This window comes from Tetrao urogallus (assembly GCF_951394365.1).
Source record: "Tetrao urogallus genome assembly, chromosome: 2".
NCBI classification, from domain to species: domain Eukaryota; kingdom Metazoa; phylum Chordata; class Aves; order Galliformes; family Phasianidae; genus Tetrao; species Tetrao urogallus.
This window is the reverse complement of record NC_136814.1, coordinates 9,656,994-9,680,192: the sequence shown is the minus strand read 5'-3', so window position 1 is coordinate 9,680,192 and position 23,199 is coordinate 9,656,994.

Here is a 23,199-nt window from a genome sequence, read left to right as displayed (position 1 = left end):
GGGTAAAATATCGCAAGCTTTGAGCCCTCAAGTTGCCTTCAGCATCCCCTCTTGAATAATTGCTGGCTTTCAGGATTTTACTGCCTCAGTTTCTCCTCCCTCAGCACTGGAAAAAAGCCATATTGCTTAAATCTCCCTAGCTTTAAGGGCAGAACCAGCGTAAGTCTTTATTTACAACGTGTCTCAGGGTATAAGTGCTTTTTATGTGCTGCAGTGATTACTAACCTAATCAAGCTCCCTTGGTGTGAGCCTCAAGGGCTTCTGTTACGGAAGGGCTGGAGTAAGCTGTCATTTCACAGCAGTAGATTGCATTGTTTCCGTGTCACCAATTTGCAAAGGAAAGGGGAAGCACTTAAAATGGAATGGACTCATTCCACGAGGGTTCCTACTTAATTGAACCAGGAAATATCACACCTACTTTTCACACTGGTGGTGACAGCCAAGCAGTAATAATTCCCCATCTAGCAGTTGCAAGGAGAAGCACTTCCCAAGAGCTTGCAGCTTAATGTGTTCACACCTGTGCAGGCCTGCAGCCTGGGTTTGCCAAGCTGCTGATGCCAAAATGCTGCTTGCTGCCTTGCAGCTGACCCAGCTTTAGCTGAACTGTATGGCTTCAGTTTTGAAGTCCAGCACCCTGTGGGTACAGCCTGACGCAAAGCTTTGACCTGTCTAGTTTTATGATTGTACACATGGGACAGAAACACCCCAGCTGACAGCCAAAACTGTCTAAACAGGTAATGCTCCTTTTTGCCTCAGCAGAAACAGCTACCTCACTAGACTAGCATGCTTGAACACTCAGACCCATGCTGCAGGGATATGTTCCAGGAAGAAACTATTTGAACTATCTCACATTTTGTGAAACCTGAATGCTATACTAAACCCCTTTCAAATAGTTGAAAGAGTAGATAATATATAGGGGAAATGGTTTTGAATTGAAGGAGGGAAGATTTAGGTTGGATATCAGGGGGAAATTCTTTACAGAGAGAGTGGTGAGGTGCTGGAACAGGCTGCCCAGAGAGGTTGTGGATGCCCCGTCCTTGGAGGTGTTCAAGGCCAGGTTGGATGGGGCCCTAGGCAGCCTAGTCTAGTATTAAATGGGGAGGTTGGTGGCCCTGCCTGTGGCAGGGGTGGTTGGAGATTAATGATCCTTGAGGTTCTTTCCAACCCAAGATATTCTATGATTCTATGAGTCTATGACCCCTTCAATTCTAAAACTGCATTATGGTGATAAGCTCTATGTGATAGTGGAAGGCAAGCAGTGGAGAAGGTGACATCAGGCACAATATCTCCTACCAGTAAGAGCTGCACTGTTTGGTTAAGACTAGACCCAGGGAGCTGCAGGTGATCGTCTTACACATCTGTTGGCCATAACCTTAGAATATAGCATGCTCTAGGAATGAAATTAGCCCTATGGATCAGAAAAGTTTCCAGAGAAGCCCGAAGCATCACCTGGGAAACTTAATATAAGCAGGCAATGAACTGGCAGGCACCCAGATTAGCCATAATATGGCATTTAGCAAATCTTCTGCTTAGCATCCCTAAAAAGAGACCCTGCATTGTGTCAGGGGAAAGATTAACTGCTGCTGAAATCTAACTCACCCTTTTAGTTTATTTAACTTATTAAAAAACTTATTAAAACACACTGGAAACAGATGAATGTTATTGCTTTATATTTGTTCACTCCCTAGACATTTATTATCACACCGTGATGCCTTTTTATCCCTAATGTCATTTGGTGGTAATGCTTTTGGTAACATGTTGCATTAACTTGAACCAATGTGAGATAAAGTAGGAAACATGGTTCTAATCCTGGATGTTAGGCTTTGTGAAATGCTTTATTCTTTTCTATTGTCATAAGCTCTTCTGAGTCACTTCTTCTACCTTGAGGAACCCTTGGGAAAAACAGAACAGGAAACTCAGGGCTGGAACTACCACTGCCTTTCTAAGAGCCCGGTGAGGTTATGCAAACACAACACAAAGCACCCTAGACTTCCCTTCCCAAAGACGATCCATGTTCCAGTGGGATCAAATCTACACAGTTGTCGTTGGGCTGGGGGGGTCTTACATAGCCTACCTTGTTGTTGATCTGATTTCCAGATACTTTATACTCATCCTCTCTCCATGCCAGCAAAGTACCATAAAATAACATAAAGCATTAATGTCTTAAAACATAAAGGTAAAATAATTCAGTAGTAAAGAGAAGGAAACTGAATTCAGACGTCTTTGATCACATAATGTGGCAACAGGAAAGTGGGGCCAGTGAATGAAGACTTGGAGGACTGTGCTTGAAGTCCTGAGCGCTGAACCCTTCCACTGCTTCTTGGAGTGACTTGGATTCCTTCTCCCACCTCAATTTCTCAAACTTTTGTTGAAGGCTGAATGTTTTGAACAGAGAGATATCTGTGTATTAGTTTTTGCTGTGCATAGCAGTAGCAGTACTGGGCTAGCAATGGACTGACAGCCCTATTATCTTTTTTATCTGTCTGTACAGAATCTGGTGGGAGTGAAGTTAATTTTCATCATAGCAGCCTGTACAGTGCTGTGTTGTAGTGACCAAAGCAGTGTCGATAACAGGCAGCAATGTTTCCGTGATTGCTGTGCTTGCACTGCCTCAGGGCATTCTTGGTCTCACTGCTGTTCCAGGGAGGAGGCTGGGATGGGCAGGAGGTTGGGTGGGGACACAGCTGGGACTGCCCTAAGCTGACTCAAGGGATATCCCCTACCATAATGATACAGACAGAAATAAAACTGGAAAGAACTGGGAAGACAATTTTCCAAAGTAGAAACTGGCTGGGCTTTATTTCTGCAGGTGTCAAGTGATTGATTGCCTTTGCATTACCTGTTTTGTTTTGTTTTTCTCCCTTTCCTTCAATAATTAAGCTATATTTATCTTAACTCACACGTTTTTGTCACTTTTGCCCATCTGATTTTCTCCTTCCTCAAGGTAATTGGAGCAAGTGAGAAATGGGGTGGAGCCCTTGGCTGTACTAGGTGACCCAAGTCTGTAGACTTGTCTCCTTCATGTGACTCTGACTACAGCTGTACAGTAGGACCTGTGCTGCTCAAGCTTCACATCTCAAAAGCTGTAGTGAATAGCTGCGGGCTTGGATTTTTGTAAGGCAGTAAAGGAAGCAAAAATCAAGCAGACTGTAATCTGCTAATAATGAATATTTGTGGTAGAAGAAAATGTAGGTCATTAATTTTCACGCTAAGTTAATTCATTTGAATGGTCAGCCCAGCCCCAGTTGTAATATGATGTGGCTGCTTTAAGTGGCCGAAGAGTTCAAGGAAGCCTGGTATGAGTGGCCAGCTTACTTAGAGATGTAAGGGCTCAAATCCAGTAGAACTATTCCAGGCTTACCGATGTTCCCCAAATGTCCACTGTCCCATTTCTCACTGGAAGTGCCTAAGGACCCTGAAAGAATAAAAGCCTGACTGACTGCAGTGACTGATTTTTCTGTGATTTATGTTAAAGTAGTGCATAGGCAATACATTGCCAGTGTACAGAGTTAAACTTGCTTGTGAAACCAACCAACCTATCCTGGAGGAAAAAAAGGCAACAAGAGGATTGAAAGCTTACATGCAACTTGATGCATGTAATAAAAGGATATGGCAAAATCAGGACTGTGTGGGAGTCAAGTAGAAATGAGTTTAAGCATATTTTTAAGAGACGTGTACAAAAAAATGGTTGCGTTGCAGTAGGGTAGCAGATGTCTCTGCTGCAATGCTCAGAGTACACAGGGCTCCTTAGCACTCTAGTATGGTTGTCTACAAATTGGGAATGTGATCCAGCCATGGGCCAGAGTGGCTGTGCTTTGTCTGAGTGAGCTGCACATCCAGCCCCAGAGACTCAGTGCTGCGCCACGGTTTGTAACAGAGCACCACAGCAAAGTTCCCTCAATCCTCGATTCTCTTATTGAAAAGAGAGTGCACGTGACTCTGCAGTGGTCCTGCAGAGTGGCTGTGTTTGTATCGTGTACTGAATGTGCACTACAGTGTGCAAACTAGCTGTCACCATGGAGACACATAACAACCCATATCACTTTTTGCGTGTCTCTGCAGGAGAGATATCCAGTCCCATTCCTTCTCATCGCTTTGGAGAAGTTGCCTGAGCCCATTTTCCTGGTGGTCATCATCCTGGTAGCGTAATGCTGTTGTTGCATTTGAAATGTTTTTAGATAAGCCTGTGCTAGAAGTACTTCAAGCAGTTTTCATAAACTGTGATTCTGTTGACAATTTCTGGATCTCCCCCGTGAACGTCCAGCCCATTTTCTGTAGAAAGTGCTCCTGATCCTCTCCTAAAGTTGCGTTCACCTCCTTAGCAGTCCTTGGAGAGTGGATTTAGAAAGGCTGTGAACAAGCTGGGGTGAACAGCAGGTTTGGCACTGATGGGAGGCACCAGCAGGCGGTCTGTAGACACAAGAGCAGCTAGAGGGCAAACGTGAGTTCAGAAGATGCACAGCGAGTTGTGGAGCTGTGAGACCTGCTGCAGCAGGCCATGTAAGACTATGGAGTAATGAAGGATGTCACAAATCATCTGAGCATGAAATCACCTACTCCTGGGGATGAGGAAGGCCCAGTAGGTGTTGGGTCAGCATTCTGCACTTTGAGGGTTTTTTATTTTCAAGGACAGCTGATCCAGTGGCTTAAAATTGCTGCCCTAGAATGTTGTAAGGGTTAAAACAAATTGTGTATCTGCTTACACTGTATTTTCATTTCTGTTAGGGACATTGTTGGAGTGGCAGAGGATTGCTATATATCTTGGAGGTCAAACCTTGATTTGGACACAGTGCATACATTGACATGGGCATTACTTGTCATGTCTCTGCAGTTTTGCACTGCCAAACACTTAGTAAGTTTGCAATGGATCTTTAGCTTGAAAGATCACAGCTGCTGCAACTTGAAATTGATTTTCTTCTGCAGAGAGATGCTTGAAGCAAAAACCAATTTGGTTTGTATAAAGTACATTAGATATAAGAAGATATCCTTCAGAGTACATAAGATCACCTTTGAAGCCATTTTCACCCTACCATGAATAACAAGTTGCACAATAACAAGAATTTCTTACAGCCAATCTAATCTCTACTCAACTGTGAGTTGGCTTTGAAATCAGATAAGCCTATCTGTTCTGATCCAGGATAGGTGTATCTTATTTCCCAAAGACATTACAGAGACTCACGAGGCCTGGTAGTGTAACCCAGAGCATTCTGCTAAGGTAAGTGAAGCAGCTCTGACTGCTTTGAGGGGCTTGCTTTGTGAGTCAGATGCTAGCCTGCTCCTAGTGCTCTCAGGAGGAAGCAGGGAGTTGGTCTGTGAGATTCCACCTGATGGTAAGTGTTGTCTCTGGAGAATTGCAGGTGTACCCTGCTTTTCTCTCTGGCTAGACTTAGTATCTTGTGTGTCTTCTCCCTTCCTCCTGCCATGAGCTAATAATTCTGTCCTTAGAGCCTATTCTTTTTGTATAGATTCTTCCACCCTTAGAGCCTTCCATTTTGAAACAGTATTCCAGCCACCTTGGTTTAGGTTCTCTGGCAGTTAACCTACAGAGAGCAGTGAAATTGAATGTATGCTTTAGAGGGAAAAGCAGCAAGGAAGAAAACACCACAGTAACTGCCCCCAGGCCACTTTGCCTTTTGTAATAGTACCTGCTGGTGCAATAGTGTACTGGTATCTAGTAACATCCAATTTTTAGGTATTCAAAAGGTAGCAGGCCTTAGGATGGTACTTTGGTGCTGGAGATAGGAGTGCATTTGCAGTAAAACTCCTGTGTAGTATCACTCCCTTTGTTCCCTCAGCACAGTGCTGCCAACCTCAGCTGTGTCAAGACTGCATGTTCTGTGGGTGCTGTGTGACCACTGGACTGTAGTAATTGGACTGGGAAAGGTAATGTGACCTTAACCTGACTTCAGCTTTCTGTGGCACGTAACAATAGCAGCAGCTGCAGGTGAACGGATGGATGTAGGTGAAGGGACTGCTTGCTAAGTGATCTGGCCAGCCCTCAGTTATTTTGATGTGAGGCAATGGTGAGTTAAAAGCTCCGTTTTCTAAATCTCGTGTTCCATGTGTTCAAATGTGGCACTGCTCTGTTCACAGCTGTGCTGGGGCCTGGGGAGACGTGCAGGGTGCCTGCAAGGTTCTCAGGGTCTTCCTGGGCTTCTGGTAAAAACTTTTGGAGGATTCCAGGATTCCTGGAGGTAAGCTGTGCACATGCCGTGTTTGTTATACCTTCCTGATGTGATGAGACTGCTTCAGGGGAAACACATGTCAGCCTCAGCAGAGCTGGTGAGAGCCTATTTTCTCTCAGTGATGCTCTGATGGAGTGAGAAGTCAGATCTGTTGAGGCAGTTATTCCATGGAGCTGCTCTTCCAGGGCGCTTGGCTGTCAGGAGCATCCTGAAATCTATTTGTATTATAAACTAATTTAAAACTACTCAAACAAGCCCTTATGAGTGCACAAGACCAATGGGTATTCATGGATGTAATGATAACGAATTTATGAGCCACTTCATAAAACAAATCCTCGGGAGCTACTGAGATCATAATTAGATTTGAGGATAACATGATCCTTCATCACCCCCCCTCTCCAGCCTTCTTTCTGATAGAAAATCAAAAGCAAAAATTATATTACTCAGCTTGTTGTGGTAGATTCAGTGTGGCCACAGGCACTTCATTCAGTAACACAAAGGGATTACAGCTTGGTACCACGTAGCCTGGGAGAAGTGCACGAGTGGAAGTCCGTGTGTGTTTCTTATGTATGTGGCCCACCAAGCCTTAAGAGCAATTAATAATGAAATCAATTAATAACAAGATCTGTAATTTGAAGAGAAGACTCTCTGGTCTCTCTCTGAGAGGAAATGAGCAAACCAGCAGGGGACATGTTGGTTGTGTCTGATTCATGTTGTCTCTACAATCGCAGCTAATGTTTTAGCAGCCCAGGAAGATGAATTACTCACTTCAACAAACAAGCGGATCAGCATGGGGTTTATTATGAGCAGGCTATCATTTAACAATGTCAGGAGTCTATTTATTATTAAACAGAATCTAAATGGAAAACCATTACTCCTCTTTGGACACCAAACAAGGTATGTCCATTACGTCAGATGGCTGTAATGTTGCGTGCTTGCATGAATGCAAATTCTGGGTCCATTTTGCTGGACCGCAGGACTTTCTATGTTTAGCCAGAGACAAATAAACCAAAAACACTGAAGTGATGGAGAATGAAGTTGTATACTGCATAGTTAGTTCGAATCATAAAGCTCCCCAGTGGTTCCACCTTAGTGACCTGAGAAGAAACTAGAGACAGGATTCTGAGTACAGAACAGAGAGATTGGTTAAAAGAGGTAGCCCATGGGCCAGGGTATGAAAAACGTTCAATAAAACTGTGCTAGAAACACAGACTGTCTTTTAAAGTGTACTCTGTATTTTTAGTCTAGAGACTGCTCATTTCTTCCTTTTTCCTTGAGACTGCAGTCTATCTCTATAAGAAGACCAATCAGTAAATCATATGTTAATACACAGCAAGCAACATGGTTTCATTTATCACTACATTAAGTTACCCTACAGGAAACATAAATAATGTAGATCTAAAAGATTAGTACTCAGCATAGCAGTATTTCAAGCTGGATTTGTGGGGAAGGCTTGTGGGCTGGCCATGTCTTCAGTGCAGTTTTGCAAAACCGAAATATTTTTGTAGGTCCAATGAACCCACAACCCTCTCGGCCTGTGGCACACCCATACAACCCTATGAATTGGTTTTGCAGTTCTGCTGTTGCTGTACATTGAAAATGGCAATCATGGTAACAGTCTTTTGTTCTGGGTATGGGGAAGAGTTACAGGGCATGGCTGTTTGATTGATGTGGCTGTCTGCATTCGTGGGCTGACAAAATTGACTTCGAGCATCACACAAAAAAATCAACAGATTTTCTCAGCGTATTTTTAGCGTGTACTTATAACTGCCCTGATGAAAGAAAGCTTGAAATATGACAAGACAGATTTTTGACATTTAGAAGCCAAGCTACAGAATAAGCTGAGAGCTGAGGCAGCCATGGAGCAGGTATGACAGACTACATTTACTTATTTGCCCCTCAGCCCTTTTTTAAAATTAGTTTTTAAATCTGGGAATACCATATTTCTGAAGTTTCTTCAATATTATACAGATTTCCTAACTATCTATAATATCAATTTCAATGTTTCTTTAATCTCTCAAGTTAGACATTTGTTAATACACTAAACTGGCAATGCAAGATGTAGGCTAAGCAAAGTTTACGCACGTCTTAAATCTTACTCTTCACCAGATGTTGCTCTTTATCAAAAATAAAATGAACGAGTTGACTTTTCTATTCTTGTTTCTTGTTGTGCATCTGGAACGGGGAAACATTGAATATCCACTTTACTGTGCTGAAAGCTGATGCCAGTCCTTGCAACAGGCTCTGTGAGGCATAAGATCTGCTACTGATATGGTTTTCCTATAGCATGACTTCTTTCGGTTTTCTTTATTTGTAGTGCTCAATTTGTCCTGTTAAAGTCCTTTTCTGTTTCCTTGCCATTCCCATTAGGTCGTCCCATCACTCAACAGCCTGTCACTGTTCCCTGGATTCCCTGTAGCCATTATCCACCATCACATCATAACAGCAGATTTGATATCACCTTAACAGGAATTAAAAATACCTTTGGTTTTAGCCATGCATGATTTTTACATTAATTATATCGTAACTGTTTCATTGCTGCAATTAACAACATTGCTTTCACTGAGCCTTCACTGTCATCGTATGGCATTACAGCAAACTCTCACTTCTGCAGACAAGCTATCACCTGTAGGGGTAATCTATATTGCTTTTCTTATGAGATGTCTGTATAGGAAATAAAATATGCTACCTCCAAATGGCACTATCTATTTCAGCGTAAGTAGGAAGATTAAGAGGAAAGATTAGAGGATAACAGGTAACTGTGTTCAACTAACCAAGAGGAAGAGAGAACCTAAACTTACTTCTTTGATGGCACCTAAAATCCTGCAAGGGAAATGTTTTAAAAAAAACAACCAAACAACAACAACAAAAAACAAAACCCCACTTCTCCGAAATATTCCTTGTTCATGTCCTCTTCATGCAGTTGGGACTCCTACACAAGGTACAGGGAAGCCAGAATTGGATCTCCAGTACTAAAATTTAAGGAGCATCATAGTCTGAATTCAGATGTCACCATGTCCGCTCATGAGATGTCAGTAAGTCTCACTTGGAAGTGGTGAAATTCATCAGTGCTGCATCTGTATATGGGAAGCTGAACATGCTGGTCTAGTTATGGGTGCTGGCCTCTGCTTTGTAAGAACTTGGGAAGACTATTGTGATGAATCAAATGGAAGCACCTCATTCATTCTTGCACAAGATCCTTTAGTTTTACTTTACAGCAAGCCTGAGCAAAGCCCGAACTGTTATGTCTACAGACTACATCTCCTCTGTTTCTGACTTTCTGAGGTACAGTTTTCAGTGTTACCTCTTGTCAGTCTTCTGCACGAAACTAAAATCTATCTTAGGATATGTCAGAAGGATGCAAGTACAACAGGTTATTGAAAGCTACCTAGACTGGAGTACATTCATGATATTAGCCAGATACCAAAGTCCATGCTTTCATCCTGCTGAAGAACGGTCTTGTTTCTCTGAAGTAATTGCTAATCTGGCTAGAAGTCAGGGATTAAACAAATTAAAACTACTTTCTGGCACCTGGCAGCAATCTGGGATCTTTAAGAGAGTGTCATGCTTTGTATTGTGGTGCTTGGGCTCAGGAGGCTTCTGAATGAACCTTCTCTTCTAGTCAGCATTAAGCTGTCTTTTAACAGCACCATTAGCTATCGTTACTGCATGATGTCTATCAAGCAATAAACCATGGTGTGTATTTAGCAGCAGGAGGTCATTATCTAGTAACAGTGTTCTTTGTGCCTTCAGACATTCAGCCTTAAATAAGGGTCAGCCATCCTGGCAACTGCCTAAAATAACTTTACCCTAAATACAAATGCTGATTTTGAGTATGAGCGGAAGAAATGAGACTTCAGAAATGGCTTTTAACTCTCAGTCATTTTGTTTTTCTTTTTGTGTGTGTGTAATCAAAAGTGCTCTGTGTGTGCTTTGGAGATTTTTAGTATTATTATTATTTTTTTGCAATGGCAATTGCTCTGCTGGGATTTCTTATTATTGTTACATTCATTTGAGGTTGCTTACACAGACAAAAATCACTCAAGCAAAATCACTGCTGATCACCGTGCAAGTGGGAAAGATATTAAGGTGACAGTTATATGGGCTTAGTTGCATTGATACAAACCATCTCCATCGGTTGGAAAAGCTGCCTTGGGACGAGCTCAATCATTTTGTGTTTGCTTTCAAGTGCTTAGGAAGAAAGGCAGCAATTACAGAACGCGGCATAGGGTCACTTTAAGTCATCCAATGATGAACATTTATGCTACGTCTTGCCAGCTTTGGAGAAGGCGCTGTTCTGTGTCAGTGGTTACCCGCTGTACAGGTAATTGCAAAACAAACTCTATAGTCCAGTTGATGCCTTTCTAATTACATTTCACCTTCATTAGGCTACTGAAGTGATAAATGCTGGAGAAGACATTGGACTCCAGTGAAAATGCTCTGTCCGTGGCATTCACTGACTGCAGTGTGTTATCTCCTTGGGAGACCAGCAGAACTCTGTGCAGCAAAGCCATGAACAAAACAGGAGCAACAGCAACAAGAAGTCAGCAAAGTAGAACTCAACTAACCAGAGAGCATCTGACAGTAAGGCCTGAACTGGTCCACTGGCTGGGGCTGATGTGCCAGCAGCGAGTGACAGGTTATTTTCATTTGAATTGGACCAGTGCAGGGAAGAAAGCAAGTTCATTTTGGCATCCGTTTGGGAGGCAGAGCTGCCTTGTGTTTATGGGTCAGTTCTGTGCTGGGGGCGCTGAAATGTCATGGGGTGCCAAGAGGGGTGTTGTGGTGGGCCCACAGCTGCTCCTCTCTGCTGCTCCTGCCTCCTACTCTTTCCTCCCTGCTCCATTGTGGTTCCCTCCCCAAGGGATGCAGGGCAATCTCTGCTTTTGCACCTGCAGCCTTTTCCCCTCCTCACTGTTTGCAGACCTGTTCCACACACTTTCCTCACCCCTCTGTGTCTTCGTGCTATTTTGCCTTTTCTCAAGTATGTTTCTGTAGGGCAACTGCTATGACTGCTATGACTCTTAGCAGTTTGGATTGGACCAGGCTTACACAGCTGCTCAGGGCTGACGTCTTGAGAGACAAATAGCTGGGGTTTCTCATGAGCACAAATCATTCCCCAGAGGACAGCCAAAGTCATGTTGCATCATTTCTGATCTTCCTACAGACAGATTGAGTGCTTCTCCGCTGTATTTGCTGTCTGAAATTATTTGCTGAATACAGCCATTACTCGTTTCTGATTTATGAATTTTTCAGTCCATGAGCAGCTCCGAGGAAGGTATTTGAGATTCAAAATCTTCGTTGTGCTGGTGCATTGATTAGCTGGTCCGAATGCATTAAGCCACTCAATATGCTTCCATTTTCTGACTGAAACAAGTTTGACCTGTAAATGTTTTGTGCTACTGAAAATAAGAAGTCATTTAAATCCTTGGTAGTTGGCCTGTGCCTGAAGAATACAATCCAAAATTAGGAAGAAACATTTGTGGGCTGCTTATTGTCAAACTGTAGCAATAGACTTTCCTTCAGCTTCTTATCACACAGGTAGTTTTTTAATTCGCTCACTGCCCATCTATATCTGAATATCTTGCAGAATTGTCCTACACCAAGTCATTGGCATCTGTTATGTTATTTCTTTGCTTTTCTCAGAAAATTAATTGGATGGAGTGGGATGATTTGTTTTGAGATTGATGCCTTTTTCAGTAAGTACCATTCCTGCTGAAGTTTTCTGCATCTGGTTAGCAGGCTAACAGACCAGACACAGCACTGGGTAGAACATAGTCTGTTTGTGCAGGAAAACTGTGTGATTTTTCTTTTTTTCCCCTCAAAGTTGTAGAAATTCATTATTACACAGTGATAAGTCTGTTTTCTGTGACTGCAAGGTTTGTCCAGAATGCTATTTCTGAATATATTCCTTCCAGTAAAATTATTTAGAAGCATATTTGTAGAAAAATAATGGGAAAGTAGCCTGAGCCTGGAAAAAAACCAAGCTTTTTCCCATTCACCTGTCTTTCAAACCAGGATACTCCCTGAATTGTCCTGCTGTTGCCATTGCAACAAATACTCATAGACTCTGGGTGTTACATCCTCTTACTCATTGAGGAAAGGGATAGCAAAATCAATGGGAAATGCCTGGTTATTTGCAAGGAAGGAATTCAGAGCTTATAGTGAAATCTCATGTGCTGGTGTGACTTTGGGGCAATATGTCCCATAAGCTAGAGAGCAGGGCACGGCCACAAGGCTGCTTGGAGGTACGTGTCAAGTGTTTTACTGTATTAAGGTTAAACAGATCTGTGTGTGAGTCAAATCCACTCTCAAGCTCAAGCCTGGCATTTGATTTCAGTGCTAATGAGGCTTTCTGAGTTTTGCAGTAGTTCCTTCTTCTGGGAACAGAGCTTAGTCTTTGATACCTACAGTAAAGGTTCACAGCAAAACCTGTTGACTTCTCTGTGCTTTCGTGACAACCAGACACGATAATATGGATGCTGTAGAGGAGGAACACAACACCTGGTAATAATAAGCAGGTAGACTCAGTGGACCCAGTCTTAGCAAATATTTGCTCTTCGAGCACTTTTGATACAGCTGGCTGAACATGAGCCAGCAGTGTGCTCAGGTGGCCAGAAAAGCATCCTGGCTTGTATCAGCAACAGTGCAGTAAGCAGGAGCAGGGAGGCGGTTGTCCCTCTGTAATTGGCACTGGTGACACCACATCTTGAGTAGTGTGTTCGTTTTGGGACCCCTCACTGGAAGGAAGATATTGAGTTGCTTGAGTATATGGAGACAAGAGCAGTGAGGCTGGTTAAGGGACTGGAAAAGATGACTTGTAAAGATAGGCTGATGGGTCTGGGCTCTTTAGTCAGGAGAAGAGGCTGAGGAAAGACCTCATTGCTCTCTACAACTGCCTAAAAGGAGGTTGTAGTGAAGTGAGTGCCCTCTTTTCTCAAGTAATAAGAGATTAGATGTGAGGAAATGGTCTCACTGTGCCAGGGGAGGCTTAGATTAGATATTAGGAAAAATTTATTCACAGAGAAGTGGTCAAGCATTGCAGTGGGCTGCCTAGGGAAGTAGTGGAGTATTGATGCCTGAAGGAATGGAAGAAATGCTTGGATATAGAGCTAAATGGTTTAGTGCTGGGACTCGGTTGGACATAGGGCTTGGTGATCTTGATGGTCTTTTCCAACTTCAAGGATGTTATGATTCTGTGGCTTTGCACAGATGCAAGAGGGAAGGCAGGTATTAGGGAGGAGTCAGAGGGAAGTGGAGAAAGTGGAAAAAGCAGTGCCAGGCTGGCAGGGAGACAACTTGTGCTAGACTTGTTAATATGGACTTAATCATAGAATACCCTTAGTTGGAAGGGAACGCAAGGATCAATAAGTCCAACCCCTGCCTTCCCCAGAGGTCCCTTCCAATCTCCATGGCTCTGAGACTGAGAGATGCTGCGTTAGAGCCCAGTAGTAGTTAAGCCAACAAAGCCCTTCTCAGTAGGTTTTTATTTGTATGGTTGAAGAAAGCAAATGGGGAAACTTTCAGGCATTTAGGGCTTTCTTGGGGTCTGAAACAGAAGTTGACCTATCCAAAAAGATCCTTTTTCCTGGTTAGTGAAGAAACATTATTATTTACCAGATGATCGTTTGCAGGTGCCTGTACCCTGGCAGCCTGGATCAAAATGCCTTTTTGAGGTGGGGATGGGGAGAAAGCTTTGTGGTGTGGGCTCAAACTGTGCCTTGTTACTTTGCATTAGGAACAGACTTAGGCCCCTGATGTCTCCTGTTGTATTCAATAGCAGGGATGAAGGCTTGGTGCTTGCATGAGGTTTGGCCCCAGGCACACTAGCCTTGTCTCACCCCAGAGACGTTCTTCAAGGTCCACTGGAGTTGTTGAATTAGCCACGTCTGTGGCCTTTGGGTTAGATCCTGAGGAGCAGAGGCAGTTGCACATGGTTTTGTTTGGAAATCCATGCCTCGCACTCCTCCCTGATTAGAGAAGCAAAACTTGCAGATATTTGAGGCGGACTCTTGATACATAGATTGGAATTCATTTTCCAGCAAAATGGTTTCCAATTTCACTTTAAATAGTCTCTCTGTGAATGTTTCCTCTGGCAAAGTTCTCTCTTTTTGTCGCTTTGTGGAGCACAAATGCACAACAGGCATGAAGCACGCAGCTCAAACTCCTGGCAAAGCAAAGGTGTCAACTGGTGGGGAACAGTCGTTGCTCTCTGCTTTTCACTTATTGATCACTGATGAATGCCATTACAGGGTCTAACTCACCTCCAAACCACCACCAGTGGCAAAAAGGGCAAAGGTGCATGCTTGAAAGTAGGGGAAGTAGAAATAAGTGAATAAATATGACGGTATACCTGCACTGTAGCTCTGAGGCATGTTTTGCAGGCCTGATAACACAGCAAGTACAACAAAGTACATAGAAATCTGCATAAAGCATTTTTTATGATAATGACTTGGCTTATCTCCTCAGAGCTGCAAACATTAATGAAATTCCTAGAGATTTATTAAGCCAGCCCAGTTTATTAAAAAAAAGAAAAGCAAAAAAAAAACCAAAAAACAAAAAACAAACAATTAAAGATTAACAGTTCTGCAATTTCCCTGTGTTTCTTACATACCTGATTGTTAAAACACAGTAAATGTTCTTAATCATTCATCACTCTGACATGGAGTAATTGTTTGTTATTACTGTTTGGATTACAGAGTACCTAGAAGCTCTACTCAGGGATCAAAGTCTTATTGCATGAGGCACAGTACACACATAATAAATAGAAGCCTGCAGCCCCAAATAAACTGCAGGATGGGCTTGCTGTACTATATCACTTTCAATATGTTTCTCCTAGCAAAGTCTCTTCTTTCTCTGTGGCAGTCTGGTTATTCAGTATGAAACCCATCTTCTTGACTTGTGTGATGCTGCAATGCTCTCTGTTGTACCGTTAATAGGAATATCCCCAGTGCTTTGGCAGGAATATGGAAAGGGAGGAGAGAAGGGGAAGGTAATTCTTTGTTTCAGGAATTCAATCCATCACAGCCTGCAGTATTTTCTCCCCAGTACGTTTCTCTGTTACTCACTGGGATATATTGGGTCGAGTATATTATATTTTGATTCTCCAGCTAACGACAACAGAGGCCTGCAACAAGCACAGCAACTGGAATACAGGCTGTGGGAGAGAAATAGCTTAGTCTCCCTTTCAGTACATCACACATGCCTATACAGAGTTTCCTCTTAGATGCAGTAAATGAGATCAGTATTGCCTTATGTTGTCATCCCACATTAAGGAATAAAACCTGACAACACATACAGATCTCAGCACCAGTTGGCATCTAAATGCAGTATCTCAGCTTTCTGGCTCCAGGGAGGAAACTCTTTGGTTCAAAACCTTTTTGGTCCACTGTGGCAAGTTTGTCCTTGATTTGCCCCTGGGAAGTGCTGTGATGGAGCTGCCTCTTCTTTTCCGTTGGAGAGTCAGAATAACTGCTTTGTTGAGTTCTGCTCCATATTCGTTCCCTTTCTGCATCTCTGCTTGGCTTACTGGCATCAGAGTAGCTGGCAGAAATGAGACAAGTGGGAGAAATAAGGCCTTCTCCTCAGGTTGGGCTGTGAGGAATGGCTCCTCACCCAGCTCTTGCTCCATCTTCAGCCCTCTTTTATATCAGTGTACTGTATTTTCACCCTGTTTCTATCCTGACTTACCCACCCTGTTTCTATTTCTGACTTACCCACATGCTTGACTGTGACGTTCATAGGCTTTAGTCCTCCCCATTCTCCTTCACAGAGAGAAAGTGGGTGTTTAGAAATACAATGGTTAGGTTGGAAAAGATCAATGTAATCTGTGGTGAGTTTCCTTAATCCACTACGTAATATAGGTAACCAAGAAGGAGAATCAGTTGAAATGTCAATGAAAAGTATCAGAAGTGTTCACTAGGGACCATACGTTGTTCTCTGTAGTGGAATCCTGTTCTCTTTACATGCATTAAGCCCTAGTTAAATGGCTTATCTATCGTGCTGAGCCCTAGTTAAATGGCTTATCTATTTATTTAAGGTATTTAATTAATAACTCGGATACAGTACCAGTCCTCATTGTTCTTTGCTGATAGAGCAGAGCCAAGAGTGCAGACCTGTGTTATCAAAGTATGCTGCACAGCTCTAAGAAGAGGCTTTTGACCTGAAAATAAGAGCTCAGAGCTGGAGCTGCTCCAAAGCCGCTCTTGCATGTAGTGTGCAGGAAAGGCGTTTCAGTAATGAGCTGGCATGGGAACTGGCACGTCAGCCAGGCGTGTGGCAACAGGCTGGAAAATAAGAGTGAACACACAAACCTTTCCTTTTCAAAGCCCTCAGCCAAAAAAAACAAAAGCAAAAAACAAAATTAAAAACCCCGTTTATTTTGCCAGAGGAACCCACTTTTCTGGAGCTTTTTTTTCCCTTTTCCTTTTGAATTTCAGATAAGGCGTGAAATTCTCCATTGTTTTGATCTGAAGTAACGCTACTGAGCAGAGGGAAAATTCAGCACAGAAAGTCTTTACTCAAAGGGTGGTGAGGCCCTGGCACTGCTGCCCAGAGCTGTGGTGCCCCATCCCTGGAGGTGCCCAAGGCCAGGTTGGATGGGCTCTGGGCAGCCTGAGTTGGTGGGAGCAGCCCTGCCCATGGTTAGGGTTAGGGTTGGGGCTGGGTGGGCTTTAGGATCCCTCCAACCCAAGCCATTCTGTGATTCTATGAAGAATAAGCAGAGTTGCCTTCTTTGTGGGTGGGATCTTGGTTTTTATTTAGTATCAGGTGAGTAAGCTCAGAGATATCCTTATGACTTTGTAGCCAGATGAGAAAGTGTGACTATACCCAGGCCAGTAATGTTTATTTGTTTATTTTTGAGACTGCCCAACCCTATGATGCTGAAAGTCATCATGTTGTTAAGAAAGTCATGAGGTGGCTCTTTTCATGGCCAAGATTGTTCTTGAAGGCTCAATAGGTCTTTAGTGAAAGCAGGTCCAAAGCAAGCACTCCTTCATTCTCAGAAGGCTGTAGTAGCAGCAGAACAAGGAAATGACTGTATGTCTGACTTCCAGACACATCATGGTCTTAATTTCAGGGTTGACAGTATTAAGATTTTCCCCCAGTTAGCTCTAGTTCCCTCCCCTTCTCCTTCTCTGGTTTGGATACTAAGCACAATGTCGGGTTTGGGGTGTTTGCTGAAGAACACAGAATACAGGGACGGCTATCTGGCTCTCCTCAAATTGCAGCTTTCTCTATCTGCAGGCATGGGATTTCTTGTGGGAGCAAGGAGGAATGGTAAACAGCAAGTTGCCTACCTAAAATGCAGACAGCACGTCCTTGCTGACATGTGACAGATGGCAAGGTGCCAAGTAAGAAGGAGCTCTGCTGTGCAATATGCCCATCTCATCAGCAAAGACTTGAGGCAAAGACTGTGAACCACAAAAGCCTCTAGTGAGCTATCTGTTTATTATCTGCAGATCAAGGATTTTTCATTAGAGCGTGGCAGAAATGTTTCACATTTGTTTGTTTTTCAGAAACCATTGCAGTCAGTTCACACCAAGACACAAACAAAGTGTAGAACATATTATCTGATGCCAACAGGGCTTTTAGAAGGGCTGGATGCAGAACTGCCCAACAAGGGCTAATGTGCTGCTGGAAACAAGAACTTCATGTTGATGGCCCTCCACAAAGGTCTGGTTCTAACAGATTTTTACACTGCAAAATGTTGAATCTGTTGCATAATAATGATAAAGTGATGTGTTTTTTTTTCCAGAAACCAAAAAAAATGAGACCATTCCAAAATCAAACTGGAGCCTGGTGGTGTTATTGAAATGTATTTTGCCTTGCTCGTGGTGAAAACTCATCGGTAGTGGCTTTTGTGCTTGACAGACTGGCATTTTCTGAAGGAAGAACAGTCCACTAGGAATTTTCTAACCAATTGTAGAGCTAACATCAGAATTTGTAGCAGTCTGCCTGCTTTCTGTTTCTTTGTTTGTTATTTTCATTCTTCAAGAACTCCTACTGTACTTCCCAAGTCAATGGATGTTTCTCCTGAAAACATGGCTCCAGAGAGAGAGGCTTTTGACACCAAATCCCCCTCCCCAAGTGGCAGTGGTACTGTGCTGATTCATTGTGTACTGGTATACAGCTACCACATTTCACTTCAGCAGCAGTTGTACTTCATTTATAAGCAAAATGATTCATCTGCGAATATGAAAAATATGGAAAAATAATGCAGCTCGTGGCTAATTTCCACTAAGGGGCAGCTTGTGGGTGAGGGCTGGGTATAAGAAGATGCAGAAGTTGGTAATTATGATTTAACTGATAATTTTACAGTTCTAAAAGCTCGTGCTTGTGAATGGGGAGAAGTTTGAGTGCATATACCCGAAGTGAACAAGATCTTCTATAAATAATATTTTTCCTAGCCTTCTAGCTAGGAGAAGCAAATTAGGATAACATTTGACTAATATACAAAATTATGAATGAATAAAAGAAACTGATTGATTTTTCCATTAGTCCCATCAGACAGAAGCAGCAGAACACCTGATCAAAGTGAGTGCAACAAATGCGAAGTGTTGAGGGAAAAAGAAGTAGTTGGCTACCCTGGAAATGTCTCCTGTCTCCTTTTTATTTACCATAGAGTCAATTAGGAGTACCTCTGCAAAAACAAATGTGATCTTCATGGGGTAAAAACAATGGAAATGGGAATTGAAAACATATGTCTGAATGTTGCAGAAGACAGCAACCAAACCTTCAGCATGTAAGCTGTGTGGGTGGTGTGAGGAGAGCTGCTTTCCTTAACGCTTCCAGGATTACTTGGGCAAAGTTATTCTGTTCTTTTTTTCCCCTTGGAAAGATGACAGAAAACACAGAGATTCAGAGAGGCTGCGAATAATATTTTAAGTGCACCCTCAGTGAGTTTGCAGATGGCACCAAGTTGGGAGGAAGTGCTGATCTGCCTGTGGGTAGGGAGACCCTACAGAGGGATGTGGGTAAGTTGGATTGCTGGGCTGAGGGCAATTGAATGAGCTTTGAGAAGGCCATGGGCCAGGCGCTTTGGTCACAACAACCCCATGCATTGGTACATGCTTGGGGCAGAGTGGCTGGAAAGCTACGTGGAGAGTAAGGACCTAGGGCATGTGTTGAACAACCCTGGGGTGGTAACTGTCCATATAGAAGCACTTTGAGTTTCCAGTTTCTCTCAGCATCTTCTGCTCATGCATGGAGTAAGCTGCACAGCCACCCTGAGGTGGATTAACAACCCTGCTCTGCAAGAGCAAACCTTAAGTCAGCACAATGTTGCATCTGCCAGAATCAAACAGGGTAGCACTGGCAGAAAACACCCCTCCTCTCCCAGCACACAGCCCTGTGCTTTTCAGTCAAATGCCTGTATTTTATTGCAGGACTGCACAAACATTTGGGAGGAGAGCAACTAATCTAAAGGCTTATTGCCATGCAGAAATCTCTGTGTCTTCTGGATCTCTTCCTCTGAAGCCACTGTGAGAATGGACACATCAATACAGCCTTCTGCAGGAAAGCTGACACTCTCAAATCGGTGCCGTGCTGCAATAACTGAAACCCCCTGCCAGCTTGGTGATGGTGCTTTCTAATCAACTTTGCAATGAATATTTCTTAAATCATGTTAATCCACCATTTAAGCAGAGATAGCGGTTCCAGACAATAAAGCACTGTACCTGGAGGGGAACATACCTGCTGCTTCCCCAGAGAGGAGGCAATTAGCAGTGCGAGTGATGTCAGATGAGCTGGCAACACCAGCATTTATCACCCCAAGCTCATTTCCTGCAACTAAAAGAATCTTCACACTCTGCTTCTGTTGCAATCAGCTTTTATTTATGTTGTGGTTGTGGAAAGCAGCTCTTAAAGAGAAAGTGAAGCTGCGCTCTCAGGAGCAGTTTTATTCTGATCTACACAGATGCATTTCCTGCTGGAATATGCTGAATGCTGAACTCTCGCGTGGAAATGAGAGTCCTAAAATGAGAGTAAGCAGGATGCAGTGCCCAGCTTTTAAAATCCAAGCCTGGAGACCCACAGACCTTGATGAAGCATTGATGAAGAGGCTGTGCAGCCTTTTTCATGAGTGTTTTCATCTTCTCCTTTTCCCAAGCTCCTGTGGACCAGCTGCTACAGGAAGTGCTGGCATCCCAGCCCAAAGAGACTGCAGTCCAAGCAGAAGGCATTTCTGAACTCAAGATGTTGTTATGGAAGGAATGATATACTGGTATGTTTTGCTGTTAAGCCCCAAGCTAAGCTTTGGGAACATTCCCTGCAGAGGAACTGCTCTTGACAAATTGGTGGTGGTAGCTTGAAAAAGAGAGGGTAATTTCTTGGTTTAATTATCTAACCTGCTGTGCATACACCTGGGCCATAACCTGGGCTTGCTAGCTCAGCTATGCCTTAACACAGTGCTTGTAGTGAGCTAATCGTACAGGCCCTTAGGTGGCCTTCGCAGCCACTGTGGACTGTTATGTTCCTTGTGGAGGTAACCAAGCAGACCCGAAGCCAGGCTCATTGCTATTGCATCAGCTGTAGCTTCAGAAGAAGAAACAGAGGGATATTCATGTGAGAAGGGACCTTCAAGTCCCATCCCTGCTCAAAATCAGGTCTGATTTGGAAGATATTGCTGATGGCCTCATCTACCTGAATGTCTCCGTGGGTTGGAGATGCTCCAGCCTCCTCATGCAGCTTTTCCAGGGCTGAACCATCCCAAAGTTTTTTGTTTTGTTTTGTTTTGTTTTGTTTTCTTTCTTATCACGTGTTGTTTCCTTTGCTGTTGCTGGTGTCATTTCTCAGCTCTTCTGCTGCCCCTTTAAGAAGAGTCTGGTTTCCTGGGAGCCCTTTATGAAGAGCTGACTGCAATGAGGTTTCTTTCTCCCAGTTGAACAGCTTGACTTTTAGCCTCTCCTCTGATGCCATGTGCTCCTGCACTCTGACCATTCTGGTGAGCTTCTGCTGGATTTACAGTGCTTTCAGGGCCAGTCTTATATTAGGTAGCGCCAAACTGGACATATTACTGCAGGAATGGACACAAAAGGGCTGTGCAGAGGGTAAGGATCCCCTTGATCCCTGGCTATGCGCCAGCTCATGTAGCTCAGGATGCACTTGGCTTTCTTTACTGCAAGAATACGTTGCTGGCTCACTTTTAACATGCTGTCTACCAGGATGCCAAAGGCTTTTTCTTCAAAAATGGGTTTATAGGATGTAGGAATACATTTAGAATTGCCGCCAAGCAATGCATCTCAGAGGATATTCTGCGTGCCATTCCCACTGCTTTTAGGCTTCTTTAGGTTCTGTTTCACCTTCCCAAAATGAAGAACATTCCCTCTTCCCATATAATTCATAGGATCACAGAATATCCTGAGTTGGATCCTGGAGTTCGACTCTGGGCTCCACATATCATCACCCTCAGCTCTGATAGCGTGTTTCTTGGTGAGTCCTTCCAACCTATGCCCAGTGTCACTGCTGCATTTCCTGGTACGAGAAGGATAGCCTGGAATTGTCGTGTATGCAAATGAATCTTGTTTTCCTGTAAAAACGGCTGCATCTGAAACCACGGTAAGCCGTGGGAAACTAGACTATCAACTTTTATACATACAGAGATTTAACTGTGTCTGGCAGAAGAAATGCATTTGTGTGTGTATACATGTGGTATCTGTATGAAACGCCTGTGTCGTATTGTTCGGTTTTGGCCTTGAACTTGAATTCAACCTGATTGTGTTTGCTAAGGGCAGGGCAAAAGCTGCCCTATAAAGGAGCACTGGGATAACGGCAGCCCATCTGTCGCCTTCTTGGATTTGGCTGAAGGGTTCCACTGGAGGCATTGCAGGTAAAACATCACTTTGCTATTTTACTTAGTGTGAGATAAAGCAGGTAAAATGCAAGGAGTAGTGCTGGAAAGTACCACAGTAACACTGAGAGGGATTCGTCTTGGGGAGACAGAATAAATTAGAGTCCCTGTCTTTAATGTTGCATGGAGGGAAAGAAAAAAAATATGAATTTCCCATCCTACAAAATGCCTAACAGTAAAACAGCAAGTTGTCAGAAGTAATCGGATCAGGTGGGAGCAGAGATCCTCAGAGGAGGAGGACTCTATGGTTACTGTGTGCTGCTGCTAAATGAGGCAGAAAAAAAGGTAACTGGAATGTCCTTATGCTATGTAGGAAAATAAATAGCCAGAAAGAAGTACTTCATAGACTAGTTGGAACAGAAGGTTGTATCAGATACTACAGGGAAAGCAATCTCTAGGAGGGTTGCCAAAGTGCTTAGCTTTGGGCTTGAATTTTCTGGGGGAGGTGGGGTGGTGCTCATGGCTCTTTTATGCTGTATGCTGTCTGCCTGTCGGAGGGCTTGGGACACCCAAGTTCAGGTCCCTGCTCTTCCTGTACAGTTGGCTGTCACTGAGGGCACTCTGCCGAGAACCAGCATGCTCTCATTTGTTTTTCCCTGAGTGCAAGGAGAGCTAATGAAACCCCACTTTCCTTCATTATAAGGCCATTTAGGAACTGATTCCTTGCAGTTTTTACAGTACTCCAAGTACATGAGTGACAGGGTCTTATAGGAAAAGAGGGCTTGCATTACTGTAGCATGTATAGAATACTGTGTGAGATTAAATTATACACTGACATTTTGGAGTGCTTGAGAGGGAACAGGAGAAGAACGGCTGATGGCCTTTTAGCCTTCCTGGGATTCTTCTTCGTTCTTGATGCAAATACAGCAATCTTAAAGTACAGAAACCCAGCCGAGCCAACATGTATCAGAAATGTTCTGAACAAAGTGGATGGAGAGGAGAAGGTGGATAGCTCAGTGATGAAGCTAATTGCTTATTTCCACTTCCTACTCAGTGAAAACTATCAGAAGCCACTGAAGGAAATAATGCGTGTACTCTGACATAAATCTTTGTGCAAAGTATAATTAGCTGTCAGTAGCATTTGCCACCGAGTATCTGATTATAACAGTGGTTTGACATCTTTTGTGAATGAATCCAGGAGAGTGAAGAGACTTACCCTTTGCT